This window comes from Aplidium turbinatum, chromosome 5 (genome assembly GCF_918807975.1).
Source record: "Aplidium turbinatum chromosome 5, kaAplTurb1.1, whole genome shotgun sequence".
In the NCBI taxonomy this organism is placed as follows: domain Eukaryota; kingdom Metazoa; phylum Chordata; class Ascidiacea; order Aplousobranchia; family Polyclinidae; genus Aplidium; species Aplidium turbinatum.
The window spans coordinates 17,297,790-17,314,534 of NC_137476.1; the positions used below are offsets into that span (position 1 = coordinate 17,297,790).

Here is a 16,745-nt window from a genome sequence, read left to right on the forward strand (position 1 = left end):
GCCCATGATGAGAAGTTGTCGACCGAAGAGATAATGTCATTCGATGATGACGAGGAGCAAACAAATAATTTTAAAGGAGGTGCTGTTCCGAGAGAAGTACGTTGTTTTAATTGTAATGGATTAGGTCATAAGGCTGTTAACTGCCGGAAGAAGACTAACAAAAATCATCAGGAATCGAGAAAGTGGTGCAATCGTTGCAATAGGCAAGGACACAAAGCAAAGGAATGCAAGGACAAGTCGTTTTCCCTATCCAATCAGTCTGGAAAAGATAAAGACACGGACGTTTATCGAGGTGGTTGTGCGTTAATGATTCCTGAACCCACGCTTGGGAAGGAGAGATCCGAAGAAATAATACCTGAAGATTACCTGCCAGTAGTGGATGGAACAGTTGGAAACAAAAAGGTAAAAGTTTTACGTGATTCTGGTTCTACGGGTATAATGGTGAGGAGAGATTTAGTAAAAGACAGTCAGTTAACGGGAAAAACTGGCCATGTGATGTCGATAGATACCACTTCAATCCAAGGACCGTTAGCGAATATATATATCGAAACTCCATATTGTAGTGGGACTGTGAAAGCGTTATGTTTACAAAACCCTTTAGTTGATCTTATAATCGGAAATGTTACTGAGAGAGATTCTGAAGTTACTTGTGATTCTTGTGGCAAGAATGGTCACTTTGCTCGAGATTGTTCTGCAGATAATCGGCGACGACCATTTGGAGTTTGCTATAGATGCGGTAGACGCGGACACTTCGCTAGGGAATGCGTTGCTGACGGCGGACATTCGGAAAATAGACGTTGCCGTAACAACCATTGCTACCGATGTGGAGAGATAGGACACATAGCCAGGAGCTGCTCTTTTGATGGAAAGGCTTGCTACAACTGTCACAGAGAAGGTCATCTGGCCAAGGACTATCCGGAGAGGAAGTGTTTCCGATGTAAGAAGATGGGTCATCTTGCTCGCCAGTGCACAGAGGACATTGAGGACTATGGAAACTTTCACAGTAAACGTAATGATCATTGTCTTGAGAAACGCTGTCCTTGGTAGATCATGCAACGATGGACTAATGAGTCGTTGAAGATAATTTATGAGAATTGATATATCGAGTAATTAATTGTTTTGTAATGTGTATTGTATTGATTGTGTTGTTATATTGTTTGCAACAATATTCTAAGGCGGGGCGTATGTCACAATCAAGGTGCAATGCCTCAAGATGGGTTGCTTTGTATCTTCGAGCGTGTTGTTTTGGTTGTAGAATTCTGGTGCGATGTGTTATTATCGGTTATTGACCTGAAGTAACCTTTGAATGAGAAATCTGTATTATGTAACGTATTTCTAGAATCGTCTGTAAGCAAGCAAATCTAGAAGGTTCTGTTGTTTTTCATGATTTCTGAGCGTCGTTTGTCATGACGTCATAAGGTTGCTTATCAGTAAATGTCCGATTGCGAAATCGTTATTATGTAAGAATCTTCTTGCGAACGTGACATTCTTTAGACTTCTATAAGCTTCTACTTGTTGACATTTATTGCAACTTGACATAACAATGTGACATTACGTAACCTTCTCGATGTTACCAGACCGAAGCCACCTTCTATAAATAGTGGTGTAATTTGCGTAATTATTATTCTGAGATTATTATGGGAGTTGTGCTATGAGTTGTGGATTGGTAGTTGGTGCAGAAATTATTGGTGATTGAGACTTGAAGTAATCGAATACAAGTAGATGAGAATTGGTGCTGATATAAATTGTGTTCGAAATTAGAGTTATTTGAGAAGCCGTTTGTTAAAGTCCTTCAAGAAGTCAGATTATCATTTCACTAGTAGAATTATTCGACATTTAATTGACTGCTTTTCGGTTTGACCCATTAAACTACGTCATTGAACCTTTCCAAGTCTTTTTCCTGGTAAGAGATAGAAAGAAATCGTGACAATTTGCTACAAAAATATACGCTCTTTCAAGAAAGTACTTACATGTTTAATGTGGTAGAAAGTGACGAAGTATTTGCATCAGTAAATGTCGTTGTTGGATAAAACGTGCGGTCAGGCAGGAAGGGACATTCTGTGACCAATTGCCGAGAACGAGCGTGCGTTGTATTCGTCAGTTTTTCCGCATTGGGAAGTCCGCCAGTTTCTTTCAGCAACTTTTCTAATCGTCTTATGTAATCAATGGCTTCATGAAGTGTGTCGACTTTACTTTTCTTTCTGTTGTGCGGTGCCTGTGTACCATAGAATAGTAAAATAATTTCTCAACTTACGAACATTCGGAGATTCGAACATTTAATTTCTTACTAGGACATATATTTTTCCACAAAAAAACTTTGCAAATGCATCTGTGTCCGGTTTTTTGTGTTAGCAACAGTCCTTATTTTTTCTTTAAAATGATCTCCATGTCGTTAAAATGGCAACACGGATATAAAATGGCAACACCGCAAGTGTATTTAATGCAAGAAAGAACTTGCGTAAATGTTGCGTATGTGATGGACGAATGTCTAGGAGACATAAGCCAATGTAGTTCTGTAGGCTATACCAATCAACAGTACAGTTCGAATTAACGAACAATTCAAGATACGAACGGCCGTTAGGAACGCAACTTGTTCGTCAGCTGAGGAATTACTGTAACTATAGCCTACTCACCTCATTTTATGCTAAGTTTGGTGATGAAGATTTTGAAACTGGGACAAAAAAAAGTTGCTTATCTTTACCAATTGCTAATTACTTATCAATTACAGTAGTGTTTGAAGTAACTATAAAATTTTATTGGCGAAGCAATTGCTATGTAAATAATCCTACAGATTCATTCTATTCAGCGCCCTCTATAATTAGGCTAAAGTTTATAGACTAAGCTAACATATTTTGTCATAAAGCTGTAAGCTTATTATTAACAATGCAAAAAAGTTTTTTTGCCAATGGTTTTACGTTCTTATCTCTATATTTGAAGATTTTGAACAATATTTTATTACAAATTTTTAATAAATTCCAGCCTCCATACGACAAAAAGTTTAATTAGGAATGCAGTACTTTAAAAATTATTTGTTGAGTTGCATTGTGCTCGACAACCTTTCTTAACCATATCACGGATATTATTAGGAATGTCGAAGTTGTACGAAAGCTTGCTGAGTTATAGGTGTAGGTGAAGGTTAGTTTTTGGGGGCGCGAAAGAATTCTTGCCCGAATATACAGTAAGCAATTGTGCCCAAATATTTTTTGCGGCAAATTATTGACCAACTAATTAAAACGTCCCCACTGCTATCAATAGTCTAGTATATAAATGTATTTTACTACTACTTTCCGATATAGACTAAACTTTTCTTGACACTGAACTGTGTAACAAGGATTAAGATATAAATCCCAAACATCACAAGACTCAAAAAGTACAAAAACAAGAGTTTAAATGCATTGTGTCAGTATCTCCCTAATAATGAGTAAAGCACAATGCTGTACGGTGTCCTACGTTTTCTTCGTAAACAGTTTTTCGTAAAGCAATTGTTCTTTAAGCAATTGTTCGAAAATCAATTCTTCGTAAAGCAATTCTTCGGGCATGCAATTGACCGTAATACTAATTGTTCGTAAACAAATGTTCATAAAAGTTAGGCTACAGCTTTAAAAAAACAAAAAAAAAACAGTTACAATTGTTTACGAACAATCAATTAGGGTAGTCTATATGCTAGAGATGTGCTAATTGCGCTTAAAGACGTGCTGTACCTGTAGAGTGTAGACGAGCAGACCGAGTGTAGACTGTAGAGTCCCTAATTCAGAATGGCATTACAGTTTGTGAGCAGCGAAAAAGGAAGGCCAAAACTTTTGTATAGTGGCCAGCTTTATTACAAAGATTATAGTGCACTTAACGCACAAGGGCAAGAAACTACTTATTGGAAATGTGAGCATTTTAATAAGAAATGTCCTGCACGAGTAACAACTGCTACGGCAGCCATTGTACAATCCAGAGGTAAGCACAATCATGCTGGAGATGCTGGTCATGTCGAAGCAGCAAAGGTTATGGAAAATATTCGTTGTGCAGCAAAAGACAGTCGTGATGGCCCCAGTTACCCCGTCTCAGCAAAAACTATTGGACTCAGTCAAGCCACGGCAGCAAAACTGCCAAGTGTGCAGAGCATGAAAAGGGCAGTCACCCAAGTGCGATTGAAAGAAAATGCAGGCCCGGCAATCCCATATTCTCTCCGTGACATTGTGCTTCCAGTAGAGTACAAGCAAACGTTTGCTGGTGTAACATTCTTGGCCTATGATTCTGGGCCTGGAGATAATCGTATGGTCCTCTTTGCCACTGAAAGAAATCTGCAGCTCCTTGCCCGTTCAAAGCACTGGTATGCTGACGGCACCTTCAAGACAGTGCCTTCACTGTTTGAACAGCTTTACACAATACACGGACTGAAGGAAAACACTTCAGTGCCTCTGGTGTATGCCCTGCTGGGGGACAAAAGGAGAGGGACATACATTCATCTGCTGCAAAAGATCAAGGAGTTGTTACCTGCTGTTGCTGTTCCAGAGACAATCATGACTGACTTTGAGATGGCCATGGTCAATGCAGTAAGCAGAGAGTACCCACTTTCAACTCACCGTGGCTGTTTCTTCCATTTGTGCCAGTGCATTTGGAGAAAGACGCAATCAAGTGGCCTGAAGGAGCAGTACGAGACAAGTGCACAGTTTGCTCTGAGACTGCGCATGTTGTCGTCTCTGGCCTTTGTGCCTATTGATGAAATCAGCCGGGCCTTTGACATTCTCATTGATGGGAATGTATTACCAGATGTTGCTCAGCCAGTAATTGACTACTTTGAAGACACTTGGGTTGGGCGCCCAGATCGTCGTCAAGGGCGCCGTCCTCCAATGTTTGCAATTCAAATGTGGAACTGTGCTATGATGGCGTCCTCAGTGGCCTTCCCAAAACTAATAATAGCATTGAAGGATGGCACAGAGGGTTCATGTTCCAGGTATCTGCAAATCATCCAGATATTTGGAAGTTCATATCTGTAATCAAGCGAGAGCAAAACCTAAATGAGGTTCGCATTGAACAGTATGTCAGTGGCCAGGCAGGACCCCTCCAAAGAAGAAGTACAAGGACAGTGCAGAAAAACTAACTAGAGTCGTCCGAACTTGGCGTCAAGACTTTCAAGATGATGAAATTTGTGATTACTTGCGTGGAATTGCACACAATACTTCATACTAAACTTGGCTTGTGGACAATTTGTACGAAGTTACTCAAAGTAGTATTGGCAGTGTAAGCAAAGAATTGCTAAACACAGACAATTGTTGTATTCCAATAAATAACAAAAAATGTGCTTTTTCGTTGTGCTTATTTCTTTGTGTCGTCGTAACTTGGTTATTCAGGAAAATTTGCATTACGCACCTTCATTGGAAATTGCAAGACAAACCTTGGTGTTGCGAAAAATTGTTCACGAACAATTCACTTATCACCTGTTTACGAACAATTCACCTATACGAAGAATTGATGTATACGAAGAATTGCTTTACGAAGAATTGCTTTACGAAGAATTGATTTTACGAAAAATTGTTTACGAACAATTGCTTTACGAACAACTGTTTACGAACAATTCACCTCCTGTATAACCATACTGTACACAGTGGCGTAGCTAGGGAATGTGCCGGAATGTGCCGCCGGGGGCGAATTCAGATTTTGCCGCCCCTTCAAGAAAAAGCATGAGAAAATGAAATGCACTTTTTTATCAGATTGTAATCAAAATCAAAAATCGTAGTTTGAAAGTGCCGCTCCCAGACGATTTCAGTGTTGTTTGTATTTATTATGTAGCCAGTTAGCTAAATGTTAAAAAATCAGTAATGACGGCCAAGTCCAAACTCAGTGTAAAATAGCTTTTATTTTCTGTGATACCTTGGTGGGGTTGGTTGAATCACGTGATTCAACCAACCCCCTTATATTTTCACTTGATGAAATCATTAATCAGGGATAAGTTAAATAATCTGCCAAATGGATCCTCTAACCCAGTGGTTCTCAACGGGGGCGGTACCGCCCCCCGGTGGGCGTTTTGATTTTGCAGGAGGGCGGTGTGATTACCTCGGCTTAAGGGGGGCGTTTTGATTATTAGTATTACTATTTTATTCTCTATATTAAAAAATTGGCATTCTGGTTTAACCCATCTACCGCCCACCGTAACGATTTCTTTAAAGAGCTCGTATCTTCGTGGTAGCATTTCCTATCTCATACCTGGTGGAAAAGGGATTCAGCGGTGTAGTTTTGCTACATACCAAACAGCGAAACCCACTTGACATATCCATAAGAAGTGATCTTCGAATGTTTTTCACGGTAGCCACTTTAACAAGTCGAAATTCTGCCACTGAAATTGATTAGAATGCAACCGCCAACCAATCACAACATGTTATAAGAGGCTACCGTCCAATTGTGATCCTTCTCGCACTCATCCAGAGAGTTAATGCTTGTTTTTAACTTTATTTGCTAATTACAGAAGAAAAAGAGCAATAGCAGTAGTGGGAATCGAACCCGCGTCAATGAAATGACTACTTTCTAGCCCTAACCCTAACCCCTAAGCCAACCAGCTGACAAAAAATCCATCACTTAATTTGCTTTCTATGATCTTCTTTTCGTCATTTTTTACGTCACTTAAACCGTAGCTTGTGATTGGTTGGCGGTTTCATCCTAATCAATTTCAGTGGCAGAATTTCGACTTGTTAAAGTGGCTACCGTTTTTCACTGGCTTTACACCGGATGTGAAGAAACTGACATTTTCCCACCAAGCCCAAGGTTCACACTGACTACCAGTAGTAGCAGTAGAATTAGAAGTAAGAAATAGAATTCTATTTAAATAAGGACCTTCTGATGACCCCCCTTTTAGGGTAAAACAGGCTGTAAGGGTTTTAGAGACTGGTAAGTGGTAACTATTGCCTATATTTGATGTAATTATATCGCTCTGCTTGGCTTTTTCCTTGGCATTGAGCACTTTTTGCAGTATTAATAGTATTTATTGTTTTATATTTGCTTTTCGTAATTAATCATTTTTGTTGGGGGGGGGGGCGGGGGGCGGTAAAATTTTGCCAGTTCATGAAGGGGTGTTGGGCCAAAAAAGTTTGAGAAACACTGCTCTAACCAATGTGATCATGTTCAAACGTCTGTGATGTCACAGAGCTTTAGCGTTGCCTCGAACGAAAGCCTCGAACGAAAGCTCAACTTCAGAGGTGCAAGGCCTGTTGGCCGCCACGAGCGATGAGGAACCGGTCAATACACCTTCAACCTCTCGTTCATGTAGGAAAAGGCTGGCATTGACAAGTCGCGGAGTTAATTCAATACCATTCAGCCCTGAAATGGTGCGTGCGTTCCCCAAGGCCCCTGTCAAAACAGGTAAAAGAAATGGAGGAAGAAAACGCCTTAAGTGTGCGATACTGACGGACACGCCAGAAAAAAAGCAAACGAGCATACGACCGTTAAGAAGCCTCAAAAGAAGAGCAAGATTCAATCACAAGAAAAAGGAAAAAGAGGTTCAGCAGCTACTGCAGATGGAAGAGCATGGGCGGCTATGCAACCAATGTGGAGACAATTATAATAACAGTGTTGACAGAGAAGCTTGGGTGAAATGTATCGTAATGGGCTCATGAGTTCTGTTTGGGACGGTACATTACGGGACGCGCAACTCCGTTGTTCCTTCAACATTAGAAGGGTCAATTACCAATTTGACATTTTTTTTACGCTTTACTGCTAGCTTGCTTTCAACTAAAAACCTTAAATTACTTTAAAACCAACTTCACTCTTCTTATATAACCCATAAAAAGTAAAATATTTTGTAAATTACAAAAAAACGTAACCCTTCTAGTCTTGCGGATAAGTCAAAAGCGGATGAAGTTTCGCATCCCTATGATCTACAACCCCTAGTTCTGTACAGATGGGCTAATTATTTGCACAAAATATGTTAAACTGTTTTTCTTGTTTTCGTGGAATGCTATAAATAATTTGCCATTAAGTTAGTTTGTAGTTATTCGAAATAATGTATTATGTTATACAACACAAGGAATTCTTTAAAATGATTTTATGAATGGTTCAACTAACCCCACCATGTGATTCAACCAAACCCGTTGTCTCAAAAAATAGTACCTTTTTTGAAATTTGCATCAATTTTAACTGCTTTGTAGTATCTATATGAAACCATTTTCTGTGCCCACAAGCGGAATAAAACCTTAAAATGATTCCCCCAACCCCACTCTCCCCTACAATCACAATCTGTTACTTTCCTCTTACAGCTTCAAAGCTGGACTAATTAGGGTTTCATGTTTTATCTTGCGATGTTACATCTTTAAACAAGGTTAAATTTTGCTATTACTGTGATGTTCGCCCTTCGTTTCCAAAGATGATCAATGAGACTGAGATCAAGCTTTTTTAGTGTGGGCTTTGGTCAGTGTAGGCTGCATGAGTGTGCAGATGGTTGACGAGGCCCATCTGCACGGCGAAACCTCTACTGCAGGATGGTCACTGGAAGGATGGTTGGCCAAGGCTAGGGTTGTTTGAGGCTCGGGCCCTGCGATGCTCTCGCCTACGACAGCAGACAGCGCACGATGTCCCCCAGCCGATTCCACGCCTTTATAAATAAGACTGCGCCATGTTGGTCGCCCCACGGCCAAGTCTTGCCACGAATCCACGTCGACAGCGAACTCCTTCATGGAAGCTTTCAAAGTGTCTTCAAAACGTTTTCCCTGACCAGTCCCACATGGCGTTTGCCGCCAGTCAGCTCTCCGCAGAGCAGTCGTCCAGGAATACGATGGCACGGCATCCGGTGGACGCGGCCGCCCATCCGACCTGTGCCTTTTTTGATGGCAAGAGTGCTGGGCATGTTTGCCTCACTGCGGACGGGAAATTTTTTTTTCACAATTTTTTGTCTAATTTGCATATTTCTGTAAGTGTAGCCATTATTGGTTACCGCGAGGCGCGCGTAGGCGTTTTTACCGATTCATTTTTATCGAGCGGTTTTCAAAGTCAGCAGGCAATTTTCGCCCTCCAGGTCCAAATCTAAACATTGAACTTGAAAAATGACGTAGCCTGGAGACACACTTAGTCTAGTCAAGTTTAAAAAAGTTGAGAAAAGAAATTGATTTTGGTCATTCTAAAAGTAAGATTTTCCGAATTGATTGAGAATTAACCCTAACCCTACTTTTTTTTAAAGTTTTTGTGCAACGCAAAATTAATTTAAAGAAAAAAAATTGACTTCGATGGGCGTCGAACCATTGTTCTCACGAACATAAGCCAATAGATGAAACCACTAAACCTGTAAACCAAACACGCCAACAACGAAAAATGTTTGCATTCACGCTGTATTAGTGCAAACTCTACGCGAAGTAACAAAAGTTCGTGGGAAAAAAAACTTCGCGTCCGAGCCCTTTCCTGCCATCGAATCTTAAGAAGTTTTCGGAGGCAGGAAAGGTGGAAGTGGTTCCACCCGTCCCCTGCGTCTCCCACAAAGAGCCAAGGCCAGCCTCACACCCACACAGAAGTGTCGTCAGAACTAAAGCCCCATACACAGGGCCCGATTAACCATGAGGCACACTAGGCACAGGCCTCAGGCCCCCTGGTTTTGGGGGCCTCCAATTGTTTTACATTAGTACCGTAGGCGTAGGTAGTGAAAGTCGTTGTGCCAGTGTGTGCGCAGTTGTTATTTTGAGTAACTATTTCAAATTGTGTAACGATTGCTAATTAGAATAACGATTCCGAATCGTCACGCTTCGGCGAATTTCGCTTGAACGTATTCGTTTCGCTTGAAGTCTTGAACGCGATAAAGTGAAGAATTGTAGTAGGCTACCAAACAACAAGACAGGCGTAATATTATATTGTTATTATTATTAATGCTTGCATGGTCTTGGGAACATCTGTTACTTGGAAAGTTACTTACTATGCCAGGCTTCAGTTGAGCACTGTTGCTCTGCATCGAAAGCGATTGCCAATAGGGGCCCCTAAGCTTAGCTGTGCCTCGGGCCTCCGTGATCCTTAATCAGGCCCTGCCCATACACCTTTAGCCCTGTGGGCAGCCCGACCCCCCGATTACTGTACTGCAAGAGCATACTATTGTTACATAGGCTATTCTGGAAATTTATTGGCTTATGTTCATTTCTAGGATCACGACTGGCGTTCACTATACGTTTATATGTAAACTTGCAAACATTTTCTTTAACTTCCAATTTATAAGCATTTAGAAGATGCATTTGTAATAGGCTGCACTTCTTTACCCGAGTGTTAAGTTCTATCCAGCCATTTGGAATGTAATGTTGGTTTCAGCGTTTCTTTAATTTTATCTATTGATACAGTATATACATTATACAATGTTTATGTAAACGAAACAAGGTTAGCCGTTGCTAAAAAAGTGATGTATAGCCTGTAGTACCCTCAGGACTCATGAGCTAGCAGGTTTGTGCTAAAAATGCTTTAAATACCAATAACTTTAAAAAACTACTTTAGGCATAAAACATAGCCTACTGTTTTTGTATTTTAAAAAGTTTAAGTTTACAGTTTTCACCCAATAGCACTAGCTCCCTTTTCCAACAAAATGGTTATTTTTTACACCAAACTATGCACAGTTTCAGTTAACATGTGTGAACTTTGTACATATTCAATGTAGGCTACTACTTTAATTAGGCAATAATTTTGGTCATTTAGGAAAGCAATAAGCTAAAACTTTACCTTTGGAATTTCGTGCATAAATTTTTATCAAGTGTATCCAAAATTCTAGCTAGTTAAAAAGTTGTCTTATATTACAAACTAAACTTGCACAATACTTTTTCAGCAGACCATATTGACTTTGTCAGTTATAAGAAGCATCGGTTTCAATATTTGAGTAGGCCTACATCTTGATTAGGATGTAGCCTAACTTACCATTGTTTCAAAAAAAAACTCATAAGCATCTGGATATTTTGGCCAAAGTTTTACAAACTCTCCACAAATTATACATTTGTTTTATACTCTCATAGCATAAATCATGCATATTTATAGCTGATTTTTTTAATTTTACATGTGTTGAACTCAATATTAGGGCAAAATTTTGAGTAGTTTGGCAAGAAATAAAAAAAAACAGCTAAATTTTAATGTAATTTGTAAAACATGTTTTAAAGTTCTTGCCCAATTTTTTTCAAATTTAACCAAATTTTGGACAAACCAAAAAGTTTGGTGGTTCGGTCCCACAACTTGCACCCCTAGCTCATATACCTATGGTACTAATGCTCACACAATTTAACGAATACGCTTATTTTAATACTAAATTATGGTCATAAGTATGCTAAAGCAGAAAAGCCATGTTCTTTGAGATTCGTTGTGGAAGAACTTGCAGTAGTTTAATGGCTTCTAGTTGCAAAATATTGTATGCTATGATAACCTTACATTCGCAAAAAGATCTTACAAGTAAATGTTTGGATCGAATTCAAATGCAAAACTTGATTTGTTATGGTATAGAACAACTCCAACAAAGCGTCTGTATGACCTTTCGCTTTCATTGGCATTTCGTTAACGTTGCATGGAAAATGATGCAGGCTTCTATCCATTTCCTAGGGTGAGAGTCAAGCTGCTATTTGAGTTTAACAGAATTACCTCCAGATTAGGCTGTGCCAAAAAATGGCGAGGTTTATGGATTTTTCTTTAACTTTCTGAAAAGTTGTAGTGGACTTTTACAAACACAAACGTGAAAAAAAGTTAAAAATAATGACGTCACACGGTCGCGCTGGGCGTTTCTATGGTTACCAGTAACCATTTTCGTAAAATTGTCATATTTCGAAAACCACTGGAGATAAAAAGATGAACATTACATCAAAAGCTGCAGAAGTGGCATGTTCATATCTACTGTAAGAACACTTTTTATTAGAGGATTGCTTGAAAAATATTTATAAGCAAAAAACTCAATTTTACTATTTTTTTGAAGTAGGGGAGATGCAGGACCTATTGGACATTTTTTTCTTTTTTGCTCTCATTTCTTCAGATATCAAAATAAGACAACATTTTTAGAGAATACGGCCAAGGTCAATATTTATTGACTGTGTAAATATCTTGACAATCGAATTTATTTTTGTGGTGTTAAAACTTATACAAACTTTTTTGAAGAGTGCATAATCAGGAGCACATAAAAATGTGAAATAGTAATACTGAATGCCTATAAACATTTTATTGCTAAAGTAAGATTAATTAGCGTTACATCAACAGCTCTTAACTGCTTAAGAGGCGTCTTCATAAGGGGGGTGTTAAATTCTTTTCCGCCACGGGCACAATTTGCTATTTTTGTTGAAATGACTTTTGGAGCATAAGCTACAAGCACATTAGGGTGCCACAGGCGCTCCTCAAAAATTAAAATTGCGTCCAATACACCTGAACTTTTTTTTATATGTGACACTTGGTAAAAAAAAGCACATGTAAAAAATTTCAAAAAGTTTTGATAAAATTTGGACGTGCAGATTAAGTTTAAAGTTTTTAAAGGTAAATTTTCACAATTTCAATAGTAAAATCCTCTCTAGATCATCAAAACTCAGACATTTCTTCTCAGTTACGGAGTATATAAACTTCGAACACTTTCTGGTGAATTTACTTACTAATTTACAATCGTACAAACCATGTGTCAATTGTATATGTTCAACAATTTATGAAAAATGCCTAAAAATATGAGGTTTCATGCATTATAAAAAAGGATCCTTGTAAAGAAAATGCCTATTGAGATGAAATTACTACAGCATTTGAAGAATCAAAAGTAAAATCATTAACTAATCGTTTTTGTTTCTTGAAAACTTTTTGGTCTTTGAAGATCAAAATCTCAGCTATGTTTGTACGGAACTTGGACTCAAAAACAAAAATTTGGATCTTTACGCACTAAACATAGTCAGTAAAAACGTAACACAGAAAGATAAACACAAAGCACAATGCTTAGAGTTCAGACAGCCACTACTTAATAACAAAATCACAATAGCGTAAAATTTATGGAGGCCTACATTTATTTTAACGCTTGCAATAATAGTGAAATGAAAAGTTAAAATGGCAATTAATAACACACAACTATCTAGTATCTAATTACAAAGTAAAATGCAGCATAATAGGCTACTGGTATGCTATGACAGGCTGCAAATAATGCTGATTGCAACGTTGTGTAAGCTGACAACACTTTATGGAGTAATAAAATTAATTTGCGTTCTTCTGGTGACTATTCACTAGGTTACCTCGTGATGTTAAAGATGATAACTAGCTTTTTTCCGACGTTTCGTCAGTCAGCACGACTGACTTTATCAAGGTGGCTAAAACAGGTTGAGCTGTAATTGAACAAGTGCTCTGATGCCTAAAGCTAGTGCCTGAAGCCGACGTGTTGATTCACCGTTCACTGTTGGTGAAATTGTATTTCTGTTCGCAGTTTTAGTTTGTGCAAGTTGGAGTGAAGGGTGTTGATTTAGCTGGTCTGCTGTTAACTTGAGTTGTGTTATAGAATGATTATTTATTTTGCAGATTCGAGTTTTAAGTTTAATAAAGCCAAATAACGGTTACAACAATTTATTAAACTTATAATTTAAACATGGACAAGGTCTTGAAACCTGAACGTTTGGAAACTGAGCCAAGTGCTCCGTCAGCAGTCGACGAATTCAAACATTGGCTTGAGACGTTCAATCACTATTTAGAAGCTTTGGCTGCAGCAAATTTGAACCCAGACAATTTGAAAGTTTTAATCAACATGTTGTCCCCGAAGGTTTATAAAAGTATAGCAAGTGCTAGAGACTATGAATCGGCCATGACTATCCTGAAGGGTCTCTATGTAAAGCCTAAGAATATCGTAGCTGCACGTCATCGCTTGCGCACATGTCGACAGCAACCTAGTGAAACAATAGACAATTTCGTTTTGCGCCTGGAACATTTTAGTAAAGAATGTGAATGTAACGCTGTGACCGCCGAGGAGCATCGTCTCGGACTATTGAGAGATGCGTTCATTGCCGGTCTGTCTTCAAGCGGGATACGCCGACGATTGTTAGAAAACAGAAGTCTGGATTTTCAAGATGCATATGAGCTAGCTCGTGCTCAGGAGCTCGCAATTGCAAACGCTGAGGCCTATCAAACATCAACCAGTTCCATGGCGTCCAGCGGTGCATGTGCGTGGGAGTGGCCAAACGGACAGGAACGGCTTTCCAGTCAGCAAGAACCGCAGTGGGCCGAACCAGAGCTTCTTCAGGCAGCTTATGCTAAGCAACTGTGTTATTTTTGCGGAGAAGCTCGCCACCCCAGAAGGGAATGCCCAGCAAGAGATTCAGTTTGTCACTACTGTTCCAATATCGGACATTTTTCGAGAGTCTGTCAACAACGTTCTGTTCGTTCTAAATCTAAACAATCACAGCGCACCAAATTGAACACTATCCGAAGCTCAGTACTAGCTACAGCTAATCTTTCAGCAACGCAAAACAATAACAACGTTTTTTGTGATGTTTTAATTGATGGTTTTACTGCAAAATCATTGATGGACACGGGGTCATCAGATTGCTACGTTACCAAAAGATTTGTCGATCAACATTCCTTAAAGATTCATCAAACATTGGGCGAAGTAATTTTAGCCGAAACATCTGTTCGTTTGCCAATCTTAGGGCAATGCTTTGCTACCTTGATCGTAAACAAAAATGAATATTCGAATGTTTCCTTCAACATTTTAGACAATTTGGCCACGGATGCAATAATCGGAGAGAAAATCTTTAAAGAACACGAAAGCGTTGTATTTAAATTCAATGGACATCGTCCTGTGCTGACTCTTAACGCCTTACCAAAAATGAATTCGCTTCACCCTAAGCCCTTCGACCATTTAACACAAGATTGCCATCCTATTGCTGATAAGACCAGACGATACTCCAAACAAGACAGAGATTATATTCATGAAGAAACACAACGCTTGCTACAAGACGGCATGATTGAACCAAGCAATTCTCCGTGGAGGGCTCAGGTTTTGGTTGTCAAAAACGAGCAATCAGGGAAAAGGCGCATGGTCATGGATTACAGCAGAACTATTAACCGTTTCACTCAGCTTGATGCATATCCATTACCACTAATCGAAGACATTGTCACCGAACTTTCTAAAAATAAAGTATTTACCACTGTCGACCTAAAGTCCGCTTACCACCAGATCGAACTTGATCCGAAGGATAAAGAATACACCGCTTTCCAGGCCGGCTCTGGCTTGTATCAATGGCGACGGTTGCCGTTCGGTTTAACCAATGCCGTTCCCGAATTTCAACGAGTCATTGACTGGTTTATCAAAAGCAACAATTTAAAGGGCTGCTTTCCTTACCTCGATGACATTACGATTGCTGGGAAAAACCAAGCTGAACACGATCGGAACTTGGAAGAATTTTTTTAAAGCCGCGTCGAAAGCCAACTTAACTATAAACGAGAAGAAGACACAGCACTCTCAATCAAAGGTTTCTTTATTAGGATATCAAATCGAACATCAGTCAATCAAACCAGATCCAGACAGAGTGCAACCACTTCTCGATTTACCAGTACCCAAAACGCACAAAGAGCTCCAGCGCCTGGTTGGACTATTTGCTTATTATGCACGCTGGATTCCTAACTATTCGGACAGAATACATCCGCTTATCAAAGCTTCATTGCCTCTGCCAGAAAGCGCCAATCAAGCCATTCAAGAAATCAAGTCAGTGCTGGCTACAGCTTCGTTGCATCCTATCGACAACTCCCTACCCTTGACCGTGGAAACTGACGCTTCCAATTTTGCTATTGCTGCGACTCTTAATCAAGATGGACGCCCAGTTGCCTTTCACTCACGAACCTTGTCGACGGGTGAACAGCGTCATTCTGCTGTGGAGAAGGAGGCATATGCTATCGTGGAGGCTTTGCGCAAATGGAGACACCTATTAATCGGACGTCACTTCACATTAATCACAGACCAAAAGAGCGTATCGTATATGTTCGACGTCAAACACGCAAGTAAAATAAAAAACGAAAAGATAACTAGATGGCGAATTGAACTCTCTCAGTTTAGTTACACGGTCTTACACAGACCAGGGAAGGAAAATGTAGGTCCCGATGCACTTACACGTGCATTCTGTGGTGCAATTAGTAAAGACAATTTGCGTGAGCTTCATGTTGCTCTGTGTCATCCTGGCATTACTAGAATGACTCACTTCGTGCGAAACAAGAATCTTCCTTACTCCGTAGCAGAAATACGAGACATGGTTTCCAAGTGCTCCGTATGTGCTGAAGTCAAACCACGCTTTGTCAGATCGGACCAATCTCAATTAATAAAGGCTACCCAAGTATTCGAAAGACTCAACTTGGATTTTAAAGGACCTCTTCCCAACGCAACGAAAAATAAGTATATTTTGACCGTCGTCGATGAATATTCCCGGTTTCCATTTGCTTTCCCATGTGCCGACATGACGCCAACAACAGTAATCAAGTGTTTAACGGAACTGTTTGCTACTTTTGGAATGTGTTCATATATTCACTCGGATCGCTGGTCTTCCTTTCAATCTCAAGAATTAAAATCTTGGCTGCACTCTCATGGGGTAGCTGCCAGTCGAACGACCAGCTACAATCCTAGAGGAAATGGACAGTGTGAAAGATACAATGGAATTATATGGAAGGCGGTCCAATGTGCGTTAAAATCTCGTCAGTTGCCACCTTCCCATTGGGAAGACGTTTTGACCGATGCCCTGCATTCAATCCGTTCATTATTATGCACGTCGATCAACTGCACACCTCATCAACGATTCTTCCAGCATGCTCGACGCTCGGTCAACGGAACTACT

General features: G+C 39.7%; 1 long non-coding RNA gene across 1 annotated transcript in view; it reads right to left on the bottom strand.

Annotated features, from left to right (window-relative positions):
- Positions 1-2,048: 2,048 nt before the first annotated feature.
- Positions 2,049-16,745, bottom strand: part of LOC145770062 (uncharacterized) — a 33,555-nt gene continuing 18,858 nt past the window's right edge. The window contains exon 3 of the long non-coding RNA XR_014289126.1: positions 2,049-2,215. This is a non-coding gene — a long non-coding RNA (uncharacterized LOC145770062). The remainder of the gene's footprint in view (positions 2,216-16,745) is intronic.